We start from the raw sequence: 15,893 nt of genomic DNA on the forward strand, positions 1-15,893 counted from the left end.
GGTTGTTGAGCAATAACTGGGGTTAATTCCAAATTGATGCTTGCAAATCGGAACCTTCATCCGCTGGCACTTGTCACAGTGCTTGATAAATCATGCTCCGTCGTGGAAAAGCGTGGGCCACCACAGTTGAGACTGCAGCACCTTTCGTGCTGTCTTATCCCCACTAAAGTGCCCTCCAACAATGTCGCTATGTGCCTCGGAGAGCACATCATGCATCTCATGCTCACAAACACATCTACGCAGCAATCCATCTTGCCCCAGTCTATAGAATTGGCCTGCAATCAGTTGATAGGGCTGGATCTTAAGGATTAATCGCCTAAGTCGGGCTTTTTCTATCGGTCGGTCAGGCAGTCCATGCTCAAGCACTTGGACTATGTCGTCTGCCCAATATGGCGTTAGATCAGCCAAATAGATCTCTTTCTCTGGAAATGTTAAACAGATGAGCGTTGGGTAATTCATCAACAACACCTTGTCCAGAAGCTTCTCCGGTGGTAATGCGTGACATGTGATCAGCCATGTGATGTTGTTTTCCCTTCCGTACCACCATGGAGAAGTCGAACTCTAAAAGCAGAAGAAGCCATTGAGTTATGCATCCTGTAGCACAAGGTTTGTTTACTAGATAGAGCAAGGCTTGATGGTCCACAAAGAAGGTAAAGGGGTGGCCAAAAGATAATGCCGAAATTTCTTCACAGCGAATACCATGGCTAATCCCTCTCTTTCCGTCGTCGAGTAGTTCATTTCCATCCTAGTGAGTTGTCTGCTAGCAAAGCTCACTAAATAGTCTAAATTGTGTTCGCCAGGTTGGCACAACACTGCCCCCACGGCATGTTGAGATATCGAGCTCCACTCGTGATATGCCAGGGTGACCGTTGTACATTTATGTCACCGACTTGTTAGTTGTAGATGCGGTTGGTACACCGCCCATGAATAATAGCTAGATGACAGTTATCCTTATCTACTCTAGTTGGTGGCTCAGTTAGTATGCCACCTTAGCTAGTTGAGTTTGGTTTGAGACCCATATATAGGGTTCTTCTATTTCTATGTACTTGAGTTCTTTCTGGCTTACACAACCAAGAAGAGGAAAACTGCTTTCAGCCTCCACCTCTGTGTGTATTCCCCTGTTGTGCAAGTAAGAAAGCTACAAGTGAGACTCCTTCCTTCTCTCCCACAATCTTGACATGGTATCAGAGCCTTGTTCGTGGTAAGGAGCTCATGAAAGCAAACCAAGTTCGTGGTGTTCTAGTAAGAGGACCAGTGTTGCTTTCATTTTTCTGTTTTGGGAGCAAGTCTCTACAAGTAGCACAGCTGGAAAGTGCAAGAGTGCATTGTCTCAAATTGAGACGCCCTTCGCAATGTAGCAAGAGGGCAATATATGCTGTGGGAGAGGGCTTTAGGCCTTGGTTGCTCCGTTTTTTTTATTTGAGGCCATTTCGGGGCCTGTTTTGGAGGCGGAAGTTTTCTACATGCACTCAGAAAAAATCCCTATTTTATGCTATGCGACCACTATTCTACAGGTCAGTGAAAAGTTACTAGAGAAATTGCATCGTATGCATGTACGTAGAGACATTGGGAGTTACAGAATCATCCTTGTTGCCTGTTGATGCAAAATCATCACTAGGAAGTGACTGTGTGGTCAAATACCACTGTCGTCAGTTTTGCAGATTTGCCCTTGTAAGGCTGAAGCTGTGTTCTTTGCAGTGACAGAATTTTTTGCAGTGTTCTGTAATGGCATCTGATTCTCTTTCACAGATTGTCACTGAAAATCTTGACAAGAATAACTTCCAAGCATGGAAATTTAGAATGACGAATTTCCTTATGGGAAAAGGATACTGGGAATTCGTTGCAGGAAATGAAGAAGAACCAGTTCTTCTTGATGTTCCCAATCAACAATAAATGCAGGCATTTAAAGCATGGCATGAGAGAGCTAGGAAAGTTATGTACTGGCTGTCTATCAGCATTTCAAACTCTATGATTGTGCATATTCAAGATGCAACTACGCCAAAGGAGGCATGGGATACTTTGTCAAAAATGTATAACACAAATACGCAAGCCAGAAAAATGCAGCTCAAGCAAGAGTTGCACAATGTGCAAAGAGAAAATATGAGCATCAATGACTACCACATGAAGGTGAAGAAGATTGCAGATGCACTTGCTTCCATTGGGTCGCCAGTGGAAGATGATGATTTAGTTTCCGTGACCTTGAATGGTCTAGGAAAGGATTATGCACAGTTCCGAACATCCATTTCCGTTTGTGAAAGATTTCCTGATTTTGAGGAGTTGATTGCTCTTCTAATTTCTGAGGAGCAGAGAAATGGTGGTGCATCTTCTTCAGGAGGAACTTCAAAAGAAGCTGTCTTCTACTCAAATGCCGAAAGAGGTAGAGGAGACCAATCTGGAGGCCATGGTAGAAATCACAATATGCAGCAAACTCAAGAAAACTAGTCCTATGGAGGAGGATGTGTAACTCTAGAGGCAGGGGGAGCCAAAGAGGTCGTGGTGGATGGCAAAGAGGCCAAAATGCAAACAGTAATGTTGAATGCTACTACTGTGGTAAAATGGGTCATATGGCTAAAGACTGTTATAAAAAGAAGAATGACATCATGAATGGAAAATTGCAATAAGGGAATTATGAATCTTCTAGTAGACAGGGTGATGAAAGAAATGAGCATTTGTTTATGGTGCATCACATGAACAATTCTATGACGAGTGCAGAAGAAAGCAACGATGTATGGTATGTTGACTCAGGTACATCAAACCACATGACAGGTCATGCAGAATGGATGGAGGATGCAAGGAAAATGGAAAAACCAGGATTTGTGGAGACTGGTGATGATACTGCACATCCTATTGTGCATATTGGAAAAATTCCTTTGTCTATGCAGGATGGGAAAAAGAAATACCTGTCCGAGGTATTTCATGTCCCGAATATCACCAAGAATCTGGTTTCTGTTGGTCAAATGGTTGAGCAAGGCTTGCAGGTCAGATTTAATCCTCATGGATGCTTTGTTGAGGATATGAAAAATAAAGGTCGCTTGATAGCAAAAGGAAAGAAGAAGGGCAGAATGCTTACGTTGGATGCAGACATCCCTGAATTGAGTGCAACAATGTTTGCACATGGGACCGGTGTAGTTGTTGCAGATATTGATATCTGGCATAAACGCATTGGTCATGTTAATGTACAGCGACTTAAATCAATGCAAGCCCAAAATATTGTTGCAGGATTGCCTAAATTCAAGGTTGCAAAAATGCATAAGGTATGTGAAGGTTGTAAATTTGGAAAACATGCAAGGAAAACATTTCCTAGACATGTTCAAGAGAGTAAGAATCCATTGGAATTAATCCCCTCTGATGTGTGGACTACTAAAGCCGCATCTCTTGGAGGCTGTCATTATTTTGTCACTTTTATTGATGACTATAGCAAAAAAATTTGGGTGTATTTTATGAAAAAGAAAAGTGAAGTTTTTGGGCATTTCAAAACTCTTAAAACTATGGTTGAAAAAGAAACAGGCCTACAAATAAAATGCCTAAGGTCAGATGGAGGGGGAGAGTACCTCTCAAATGAGTTTGCAAGGTTCCTACAGGAGCATGGCATAAAGCAGCAATATTCATGCAGTCATACCCCACAACAAAATGGAATTGCAGAAAGGAAAAACATGCATATTGGAGAGGTATCTCATGCCATGCTCAATGAAAAAGACTTGCCAGATTTTTATTGGGCTGAAGCAGTTGCTACAGTAGTCTACATAATGAACAAGACTCCCACTGCAGTAATACATGGGATGACTCCAGAGGAGAGGTATACTAGTAGGGAACTAGATATTTCTCATTTGAAGATTTTTGGTTGCATTGCCTATGTTCATGTGCCAGATGAGTTGAGATCCAAGTTGGATCCAAAAGCTGAGAAGTGCATCTTTATTGGTTACTCTCTGCAACAGAAAGGGTATAGATGCTATAACCCTTCTACTCGTAAGTTTACAATGAGCAGAGATGTTGTTTTTGATGAGATGATTAGCTGGTATAAACCATTAAATGTGATTGATGATGTAGATGCACAAAATTGTAATGCTACACAAAATTCACAGCAGCAGTCACAAGATATTAGTGGACTTGGAGTGTCCTCTAGCAGTGGTTCATATTCTTCGCCATGGACAAGCAGATTGAGATCAAGAGAATCTTCTCAAAGAAATGCAAATAGTGGTATTCAGGTATCACGAAAAGGAAAAGAGAAGGTAGATCAGCCCATGTTTGATGTGAATGCAAGTCACTCTTATGTGGATGGTGAATCCAGTGGCTCAGAACAGAGCATTGATGATGAGTTGGGTATTCCTTCTATCGTTACACGTGGAGTAAGGAAGACCAAGGATGTTTTGAGAGCACCTGGGAGTGAACCTACTTTGCGCAGGTCTACGAGAGCTAGGTATCCTTTGGATAGGCTGAAATATGATGGATTTACAGCCATTCACTATGCATATATGGTCAAAGTGATACAGGAACCAGAACCCACTTCTTTTGAGCAAGCCATGGGAAAAGAAAAATGGGAGAAAGCCATGGATGAAGAAATGGATGCCTTGGAAGCAAATGCTACATGGGAATTGGTACATTTGCCTAAAGGTAAAAATGCAATTGGCTGTAAGTGGGTTTATAAGGTGAAGCACAATGCAGATGGTTCTGTGAACAGATACAAGGCAAGATTAGTAGTCAAGGGGTATGCACAAATATATGGCATTGACTATGAAGAAACATTTAGTCCAATTGCAAGGATGGCAACCGTAAGAGCAGTCATTGCTATGGCTGCATCAAAGGGATGGTCTTTACATGAGATGGATGTAAAGAATGCCTTCTTGCATGGTGATTTGCAAGAAGAGGTCTATATGGAGCAGCCACCAGGTTATGTGCATGCTGTTCATCCTGAGTTTTTTTGCAGGTTGAAGAAAGGCATGTATGGCTTGAAGCAAGCACCTAGAGCATGGTCTGACAAGATAGGACAGTATCTTGTCACTATTGGCTTTCGTATTTCCAAGGCAAATTTCTCACTTTATGTGAGAAAAACAAAGAAAGGTATTATGCTACTTGTCATTTATGTTGATGATTTGATTATGACAGGTGACAATGATGAAGATATCCTTCATGTGAAAATGCTATTGAAGCAGAAGTTTGAGATGAAGGATTTGGGAGAGCTGCATTATTTCTTGGGCATTGAGGTGATTAGATCACCAAGTGGGATACGGCTCTTGCAGAGGCAGTATGGATTGGACATGCTATCCAAATATGGGATGATAGGCTGTAAGCCTATTTCAGTTCCTTTGGAGCAGAATGTGAAGCTGAGCGCAGATGCAGGTGAGCTTCTCGAAGACCCTACTATGTACAGACACATAGTAGGAAGTTTGATTTATATGACTATTACCAGGCCAGATTTGAGCTATGCTGTTGGATTGGTAAGTCAGTTTATGCAGGCTCCAAGGAAACCGCATTTGGATGCAGCTAGACACATACTCAAGTATGTGAAGTCCACATTGCAGTATGGACTATTTTATGAGACTGGGGTTCAGATATAGTTGCATGGATACACTGATGCTGATTGGGCTGGTAGTATTTCTGATAGACAATCTACTAGTGGATATGTGTTCTCTTTTGGGAGTGCTAAAGTCACTTGGAGCAGCAAGTAACAGCCTATAGTTGCCTTGTCGAGCACAGAGGCTGAGTATAGGGGTGCAGCAATGGCTGCATGTGAGGTAGCTTGGTTGCATAAGCTACTTTATGATATGCATCAGCCTACAAATGGGCCAGTTGTCATTTATTGTGACAACATGAGTAGTATACACTTGGCAAATAACCCAGTCTATCATGCTAGAACAAAGCACATTGAGGTGCATTATCACTATGTGTGGGAGAGGGTTTTACTAGGTCTTATTGATCTAGTTTATGTTAGCACAGAGGATCAAGTAGCTGACATATTCACGAAGGCATTGGGCGGAGAGAAGCTGCGTAAGTTCAGAGACCTGCTTGGTGTGCAGGAATTGGGATTGAGCTCGAGGGGGAGTGTTGAGATATCGAGCTCCACTCGTGATATGCCAGGGTGACTGTTGTGCATTTATGTCACCGACTTGTTAGCTGTAGATGCGGTTGGTACACTACCCATGAATAATAGCTAGATGACAGATATCCTTATCTACTCTAGTTCGTGTCTCAGTTAGTATGCCACCTTAATTAGTTGAGTTTGGTTTGAGACCCATATATAGGGTTCTTCTATTTCTATGTACTTGAGTTATTTCTGGCTTACACAAGTAAGAAGAGGAAAACTGTTTTTAGCCTCCACCTCTGTGTGTATTCCCTCGTTGTGCAAGCAAGAAAGCTACAAGTGAGACTCCTTCCTTCTCTCCCACAATCTTGACATGGCAGACTTAGAAGCATCAATATGCACATGGAAAGTAATGGTCCAATCTGGGGCTCATAGGATTGGTGATGTAGTTAGAGCCTTCTTCAACTCTTCGTATGCCCGTTGGCATGCTTCAGTCCATTCGAAGACAATAAGCAGCTTGTACAAGGGTCTGGCGATCAACGCATAATTTAGTACAAACCGCTGATAGTATCCAGTATGGCTTAGGAAGCATTGAGCTCCCTTGTAGTTGTTTGGGTGTGGAAGGTCAAAAATAACCCTAACCTTTGAGAAGTCAGTGGCAATGTCGTTCTTTGACACCACTGGCACTTTAAGGGGTTCAAGGAGAGACGATATAAGCGATACCGCTCGAAGATTTCTTGGAGTTTGTCTAGGTGTTTGATCTAGGTCGAGTGGACACAGAGGTCGTCGACAAAGAGTTCTAACTCCTTGGGAAGCATGTTCTTAAAGATGGTGCACATGAGGCATTGGAAAGTGGCAGGGGCATTAGTCAACCCAAAGGGCATGACTATGTAAGCAAAGACGCCCCACTCAGTGGCGAAGGCCGTCTGCACGATGCACTTGCACTTGGTTGTACCCTAAGAAGCCATCCATAAAACTGTAGGCTTCCTTGCTTGTCACGCTCTAGGTTGTTTTGCCTTTTCCTGCCTTAATCCTCTGCGCCTCAAGTGGACGGCAGGAAGGTCCCCCTTGGTGCGTCTGGTTGTGGATGGCCTAGGGATTTCTGGATCACTATCCAAACTAACCTCCGATTCAAAGTCAAACCCTCTGTCTTCCCTATAAGAGGTGGTCTCCCCTGGTGGGCGCAGTTCAAATGGTGATTCAGTCCTAAGCACTGATGTCATTCCTGGCTGGGCTAGGCCTGCTTGCTCAAGGTCTATGGCTCCTACGTGTTCAAAACCAGGCTCGATCACATTCCATACACATGACTCCTCGCTCCCTCCTGAAGATACTCTTTTCTGTGGCTTGGATTCTGCTCGTATTTGCTCTATTTCTTATCCTTCAGTGTCGTATTCCATGGTATCTACCTCACCCTTACTTTCATCACTAAAGGATTGGTAGTCTTCGTATTTGTCGTTAGAATCCTCTTCATCAGACTGCTCATCATCTCCTAGGGCTTGGTATATCTCTTGTCGTTGGTCAGGAACTAAGGCCCAGTTATACATGAGGTTTAAGTCATGCACTTTGGTCCATTGCCACTTGGATTCATCTAAGAGATCTTGGAGTGGTTTGAAATTTGCAACTAGATTGCTAGCTAGCTTGTCCATTAGGTATTCCAGTATCTCGTGGAGTTCCCTTTTGTTGGTTGGGACTTGGAAGTTGACGGGCTTTGGTTTCCCACGAAGGCTTCCTGCCATCATGCAGACTAGTACGGAGGGTATGTCATTAGCCTACCGATTGTTTTGATGGCTTGCTCATACGCCTCATGATCTGAGAATGGCAGGTCAATTGTAGCGAGGACATGCATCCAATCCTGCTCATCCTCTAGGCATGGGATATACTTGGTTAAGGCCCCATAGGACTTCTTGACCTAATTATTACCCTTGAGCATAGCGGAGATGGCATCTAAGTCGATAGCGGAGATGGCATCTAAGTCGAGTGGTGAGGTCTTCTAGGTGCCCATCTCTACTCTCACGGCGTTCATCCTATTGCTAAGGAAGATCAAGCCGTTACCCCAATCTTTGATTACTCTAGCGTTGCGCATCCAGGGTCGGCCTAATAGGACATCGTAGTCCACTCCATTCATGACTATAAAGTCAACGGAGAACTGGACACCTGCAATCTTTACTGGACAATTCTTAAGCACCCCGAATGGCTTGACTCTCATAACATTTGCTAGTGTGACATTAAACCTAGCAGTCTCAACAGGTGGGTTTCCCCAAGTCTGAAGCACTGCATGGCTAAGCATACTAACCCCAACCGTTGTGTTCACGATTCCCTTTCTTATTGTATCACCTAGGGCTAAAACCGGTAAGACCGCATGCATCTTGGAACCTTCCCAGAAGGCATTGACTTGCAAGGATTTAGGCATAGAGTGTAGCGTCAAACTTGGTATTTGTGTCACTGCATCATGGTCATGAGGGTTTGTCGTGACCTGCTCTTGTGACCCTTCAACCCACTGCTTAAGATCTTGCCATAGTGTGGGGTGCTACCTAAGCAGATCTCCCAGGCTAAGTGTTATAGGGGTAGTCACCAACGTGGTCAAGAGATCGTTGGGTGTTTGTCTCTCTCCTAACCTGGATCGTCCTGACCAGTGGCCGTGACTGAACCGCGGCCTTGTAGTGCCGAGGCTTAGCCTTAGCGGCACTGCTTGTGGTGCAGTTACTTCTCCCGACTTTGGTTGTGGAGGTGAGGTTGGCGTACTTATGCTAGAGAGATCATCGATCTCATCCTCTATGATGGGCTCAATGTCGTTTAGATGCTCTTGGGCTTCCTTCACCCATTCCTTCACCTTTTCTATGGCCTCTAACTATCGCTTAAGATGTGGGTATTCCCCTACCTTAGCACTTCCCTTTGCGGTCGTCTTAGGGGCTGAAGTCTCTTCCTCTATGTCAGAGACCTTCTTTCCAGCAGGCAGAGTTGTAGCACTCTCTGTTTTTAGTGCGATTTTAGCTTCCTGAAAGAGATTTCTTTGTTGATTTGAATACCTAGTTAGATAATGACAGATAAACAGAAACTCTTGGTTGCATATTTGGAACAAAAGGAGCGTCATAAAAGAGCACCCCTTATCCCGAAGTTACGAGGCCATTTTGCCGAGTTCCTTTGACATGGTTTTCTCAAACGCCCTACGATTATAGATACTTTACAATCAAGATAATACCTCTTCCTCCTCCGTCTACAGCTCTTCTTTCCTATCGAGGCTGTATCAAGATTGCTAGGTCCTGGCAGAGAGATGTCGGCCTACTTCGTTTGGGCATGGGTCATGACCCGTAATGGGATAGACATGGCCTCCCCATCAAGGTTCTCGACACCAAACAGCCCCAATGGGACAGATGGCACATTGGCTGAGCTAGAAGACGGCTTTCACTTTGGGCAATCGATGAAGAGATGGGTGATTCCGCACTCAGCACACCTTTGGTCAGCCTTGTCTCTATTTTGCTACTTCCTTTCAAGGCAGTGTGATGAGACATGACCTGGGTGACCACAAGTCCAACAGGTTATTGGATCATGCGTCTACCCTCCTAGGCCTTTACCTCGTCCTCTTCCTAATGCCATCAGAGGTATGGGGTGATAGTCCATGCGGACAGCGTTGCCCTTATTGTCATGCAAGACGTAAGGGCATATGTAAGCTTCTTTTTCATTTGGTTCTTCCACATAGTGGACAGGAGCGTCACTCAGTGGATGGGTTACATAAGGACCAAGCAGTCTAGAAATGCCTGCTGGATTTATTTCCATCCTAGGAACAACCGGCTTAATGTCGTTAGGTGCAGGGAGGGCCAATGGGGCTCCCCTTCCAAAAAATGGCTGTGGTCTATTTGCTAGGTAAGGCTGACCATATGGTTGAAGGTATGGAAGTCTTCTTGGCAATCTACAATGCGCGACATCATGACCGAACCTACCGCAGTTAGCGCAAGGTCTTGACCTAGGGTCTTGACACTCGGCTGGCAAGTGGTTTCCACCATAGTAGTACATGCATTGGACGTGTGGGCGCGTTGGTCATCTCAACATGTCTTGTAACTTGGCTAATTCCATCTTAACGTCAGCCAAGTCTTGGTTCGTCTCAGTGGTTTTCCCCTTATCCTGGGATGATGAGGCTAATTACTCACTCGAGGCTGATGCTCTCTTTGAATTTCGCGAGTTGGTTTGCTCAGAGTTTGAGCTCCTAGAGCTTAGTTCCTTCAGTTGATCGTCAACTTGGATGGCTTTCTCAAAGACCCTAGCCAGCGCATCTCACTGCAAGCTCAAGTTGCCTACCAAAGCCTTATATAGTTCCTTGTTCCAAATCCCACTGATGAATACAGTTGATACTGCTCTTCCAGTCGGCCGCTCTCCAGTAGGGATTCTCTTGAAGAGACTCCACACATGGGTCACATAATCGTGAATGTCCTCCTTCTCTTTCTGCTTGATGTTCATCAAACATACTAGAAGATTATCAGAGTATTCGGGCTCGGAAAATCTCTTAATGAGGAGATCCTTGAGGCCATCGAAGTTGGCTCGCTCTACGGTATCTAAGCTCATATACCACATCCTACCCTTATCATCCAAGCAAAGCCCGAATGCTTGAGAGCGTTGAGTTAGGTCGTTGAGGCCGTTGGATTCGCAGACTTGCTCGAACTACTCAACAAAGCTGTATGGATGGGGTTGGTACTTATCGAGTTGTTTGGCAACAATAGGGATTTTAGACTGGCTCTTTGAGCCCTGGTTTGCTCCTAATCTTGCGAGCAACGATGTCACTAGAGTTGTGTGACTTTGCTCTGCAGCCGTGTTATTGAGCAGCCGCTTCATAAGAAGCTCACTCAGCATTAAGTCTCCTTCTAGTGCTCTCTCATGGTCTGCTCGATTTCTGCCAGCCAGGTCAGCACCCGCTGCATCTCTCGCAACTCAATGCTTTGCCTTTGGCTCCTAGCATGCCGATCCCTATTGTATTCAGCCATGCTTTGCAATGCTTTGCGGGCCTGCTTTCTCTCCTCTTCTAGATCTGCGGTGATAGCGTCTGTATCCTGTCGTGGTGCTCATACTGGGCATGAGCGTCATAATTGCTGACCAGCTCTGCTGAATAGCATCTGAAAAGACTCCTCAGTCAAATTCCTTGTTAGATCTGCAGTTTGAACTTTCTTCTGTCATTCTCGAGTTCTCGTGCTCTACCAAGCTATCGATCAGGTTCAGTAGACTTGTCAAATCCACTTCATTGGTGCCCCTTGCTTGGTCCTACTTTTGCGCGTTGATGGTTTGTCTATGTCTTGGGTCCTCTCCTACTGGTGGGTTCCTTGAGTGGTTTATCTGGGTGAGTTCCTTCGGTTATTGAATACAATCCTCAATTTATGGCCACTCAATGTGTGTCTTTTCCTCTGCACTTGTGCTCAATCAGGCTTTCAGTTTCCTTAAGTGTACTTCAAGTGCGAAAATTCAGGGTGAGTACAACAACTCATTTCTAGGTGTCTTACACAATCTCGTGTTGTTTTGGGCCTGATAGGCTTGTTGGCCGTCTTGGTAGGGTTTAGGGTTTCCCTAATATGTTGCCTCATTCGTTTTTTGTCCAATCAGGCTTTACAACTCAGTGGTTTTCCTCTAGGTCTCTGGGTCTCGCAATTGCCTACTTCTAGCTGCTAAGCGGTTGCACCCTACGATTTTGCCTATTCCGTGTGCCAGAATCAAGTTCTGAGCATCCTAAGGGATTTTGACAATTTGCGCTGCTGAGTTCTAGCCGGGTCAAGTCAAATTTCTAAAAATTTGATAAAAATCTACACTTGACGCAACTGGTCCGAATTGCAGGGTCCGAGTGGGTCACTCGGACGGGCCGAGGCACATAGGCCACTCGGACGGGCCGAGGCACATAGGCCGAGGGCCGAATTCGGGACTTGGACAGGGTGGGCTCGAACCGGCCGAGACTCGGATGAAGTCACTTCAACAGATTGGCTCGGACGGGCCGAGTGGTTGATTTGGACAAGGTCGCTCGGACGAGCCGAGGTGATTGGGCCGAGGGTCGAGTTTGACATGTGGCAGAGGGCCGAATTGGTCCACGGTCCGAATGGTAGACTCGAATTGCCGAGAAGGTTTGGGCCGAGTGGGCCGATTAGGATTTGGGCCGAGTGGGCCGATTAGGGTTTGGGCCGAGTGGGCCGATTAGGGTTTGGGCCGAGTGGACCATTCGGACAGGCCGAGCGCAATGCACGGCGACAGCGCGAGTTCGATTTTGATCGTTTCTTGTGATTTACTCAATCGTATCAGGCACAAATCTCCAGATCCTACCTAAGGGGGCAAGGAAAGGGATTCATATACCTGGATAGAGTGGTGGGCTTGTCATTGGCGTGATCAAATCGAATCGGGCAATAGCTCTCTCTCTCTCTCTCTCTCATTGAAATGGTTGCAAATGAGTCCTCCCTTGGCCTCTTGGCTCTTACGCCCCTTCCATGTATGGTGTTGACACTCCCAATCACTCACTTGGAGACCTTAGGCATCCCAAGCGAGCTTTTTTGCCATTTTTTGCACGATTTTTGCCCTGTTTTGCCGTGTTTTGCAACAGTAAACCCTACCCTTCTCCGATGCGATTTCCTAATCCTAACCTACTCTAAATGCAACAATAATCAAAAGCAAAACACTGAAAAGATTTTTCCATGTTTCCCAATCATCAAACAAACAAAATAACCCAAAATACTTACTTATTTTGAAGATAAAAAACACCCAAACTTCCTACCTATCTCAAGCTCCGTTTCGGGGATGAATCCCTTACTTCGATGCTCCATATGAGGCATGCAAGTGCTCAAGCTTGAATCCGTTGGTCCCGGAAATGGAACCAAAATGTGGGAGCTTTCGCTCAACCACCAAGACCCACGGACCGCTTGTTTCTTCAAGCGTTCCAAGAAATCTCTAATGGCTATCTCTCACCTAGCCGACGTGTCGTCGATCCTACGAGTGTAGTGAGCTTACCTTAATGCCGATATGAGTTGCCTCCTCTCTCACACATGCCGGTAGCTCCATGATCCTAGATGCAAGGTCAAGCATCCTCAAGCCTCCTCCACCTCCAAGCTCCATCCTCGATAGCCGTGTATACAAGAAGGGAGAAGAGAAGAGAAGAAGAGAAGAGGAGATGGTGAAGAGCTTCACCCTCTTGATCCCTCACTCTCACACACTCACTCCCTCACACTCTCATACTCCCTCTCTCAAGAGCACACACAAGCAAGAAGATGAGAAGGAGAGAAGAAGAAGACTCTTGTTGCCACACACTCAAAGAACAAGCTCTCATTCACTTTTTGAACTTTATATATACAAACCCTAAAATCCCATGGGCACCCATCCCTTTTTTACATGACCGACCATTGTGGCAAGGTCCTTTTTCCATTTCCCTCTTCTAGCCTTATGCCTCTAGCCTACACCCATCTTATATTTTACAATTGGCACAGGAGGGAGCTTGGTGCTCTTTTACAAGAGTTTTCGGAGTTTTTTGAGGTGCCTTTTCATTTAAAGTTGCGCTTTTTGCCCCGGTTCATCTTTAGAGGCCGCTTGCATGTCTTTGCTCTTTTTCCATCTTCCTTTTGCTTTTTCCTTCATTTTTCCGCCATCTCAACTTGGGGTTAACAATTGTTGATTCCAGTTGGTAGGGTTCCACTATTGTTGAGTCATCATTGGAGGAACCATGTGAGGCCAATGTTGTTGTGGTTGAACCATCATTCGAGGCACTATCATATGTGGCGACCACTATGGATTAGGTGTACTATATTGTAGCAATGTTTGCATCTAGGAATAGAGGTAGGAAACTATCCCTGGGACTGCATTTGGTGGATATACCATTCCTGGCATGGGAGGAGGTAAGACTCCTCTTCCTGGAGTCATTGACAACCTTGCTTCAACTTCGTCATACAATCTTGCACCTTCCACTCTAGCTCGCAAATTGACTGGTCTTCTCAATTCCATGAACTTGCAAACTTCTGGTTCTAGGCCTCTAAGGAACACTTCTTTCTAGATACCTTCGTTCAAATGATGGTTAGTCCATCTCTTCAGAATGGATTCCATTCGCGAGGTATAAGCTTCTACTCTTTCTCCAAAGGACTGACTTAGGTTCATGAAATCCTCTCGCATTCGCTCTTCAAAACCTTCACTCCTAAATTTAGTGAGGAAGGCCAACTTCAAGTCATCCCATGTGCCAAAAGTTCCTGCTGCTTGTCTCTCATACGACTGAAATGCCACGCCCTTGAAAGCGGTGGGAAATATCGCTAACCAATGCTCAGGGGTTCTAGCATTGTTAGCCACACATGCTACCATAAACTCTGCTACATGAAGATTAGGGTCTTCATTATACTCTCCCTTCAAAATTGGCAATGGGACTACATTTGTTGGCCTGTCATCAATATTTTTAGGATAAATTTGACTAGGAAGGGGACATTGAGTCACCATGGGGACTTGTGTAGAGAGTGCTTTTAGGGCATCAAAAGAGGCTTCTACTGCGAGCTTGTTCTCAGCATTAATTCTTGCATTCTCTCTTCTCACATACCTCTGGACTCGTTTTAATTCATGCCTCTTAATTGCGTCATTCATCAGGGGGTTGGCTCCAACCAGTTGGTATGTACTCAACAAAATAGAATCAGTGAGGAGTTTCAGTCTCTGAAGGATTCTCTGGACAACATCTCTTCTACTTCCTTCTTTTCAACATCTCCGAATTCGTCTTTCAAACCACTAGAGAGGGGGAGATATTCCATTCTGAAAGTATCAAAACTCATTCTTCTTGGAATTGTTGTTGTGCCATCATCATAGTAATGCCATATTTTGATGGCTTCAATAGTGTATGTTGTAAAGAACACTATGTCTACCAACTTCTAGTGGGTTGCTAATTGGACAAACAAAAGATTGTTAGTGCACCAAGCATCCCACGTCTCTTGCTGTTGAGCATCCACGAGAAAATTCCAACTCTTTTCTTTCTTGTTTTTATGAACCTCCACAGACCGCGACTCATGGAGCTTCTTCACGATCTTCCACTTGATGATGTTTCAAAACTTCTCAATGAATGCCAAATCTTCCATGGATGGTCATTCTCTCTATTTCTACTCTTCAATTCGTTCCCAAACAATTCGCCACCAAGATGCAAGTTTCTACTACATCAATAGGAAGAGGAAATAGTCCAACACATAGAGCTTGCATCATGATGGTAATATGTTTTCGCCATTGTTGTCAAGAATCGCGTGGTGGAGGGGGTTGCTCAAGATACTGCGTCGAACACACACAGAATGCACAAGGAGAAGCTCACTCAAGAGACAAGAAGAGAGATGGAGGCCAAAACGTTTTCTTGCTGATTTCTTCTTCTTCTTCCACACTCTTTACAATGTACACAAAGTATAGATAAGATACAACATAAAAGAAAAGTGGCCTACTAAGTCAAACAATGCATAACCGACTACACTAGTCGACTGGCTCTATAACTATGCCAGCTGTAAATAGGTGTAACAACCTGAATATAATAAGTAATGAGTCAGTGGCCATGTGAGAGTCATAATGACCACCAACGTACTAAGTGTAGACGTGTGAACCCATCTAACCAGGCGGTCCATCATCAATGTCCGCATGTGTTGAGCTTGTCATCTCAACACTCCCCCTCAAGCTCAACTGCATCTCTGCAACTCCAAGTAAGCTTCGAAACTTTTGAAGCTTCTCTGTACCCAATGCCTTCGTGAAGATGTCAGCTATCTGATCCTGTGTGCTGACATACACCAAGTCAATCTCACCTGCTAGTACCTTCTCTCTCACAAAGTGGTAGTGTACCTCAGTATGTTTTGTCCTGGCATGGAACACAGGGTTCCTAGCCAACTGTATACTGCTCATGTTGTCACAATAAATGACAACTGGA

This window comes from Lygodium microphyllum, chromosome 14 (assembly GCF_053477565.2).
Source record: "Lygodium microphyllum isolate KBCC chromosome 14, Lygodium_microphyllum_v1.1.10, whole genome shotgun sequence".
Classification (NCBI taxonomy): Eukaryota; Viridiplantae; Streptophyta; class Polypodiopsida; order Schizaeales; family Lygodiaceae; genus Lygodium; species Lygodium microphyllum.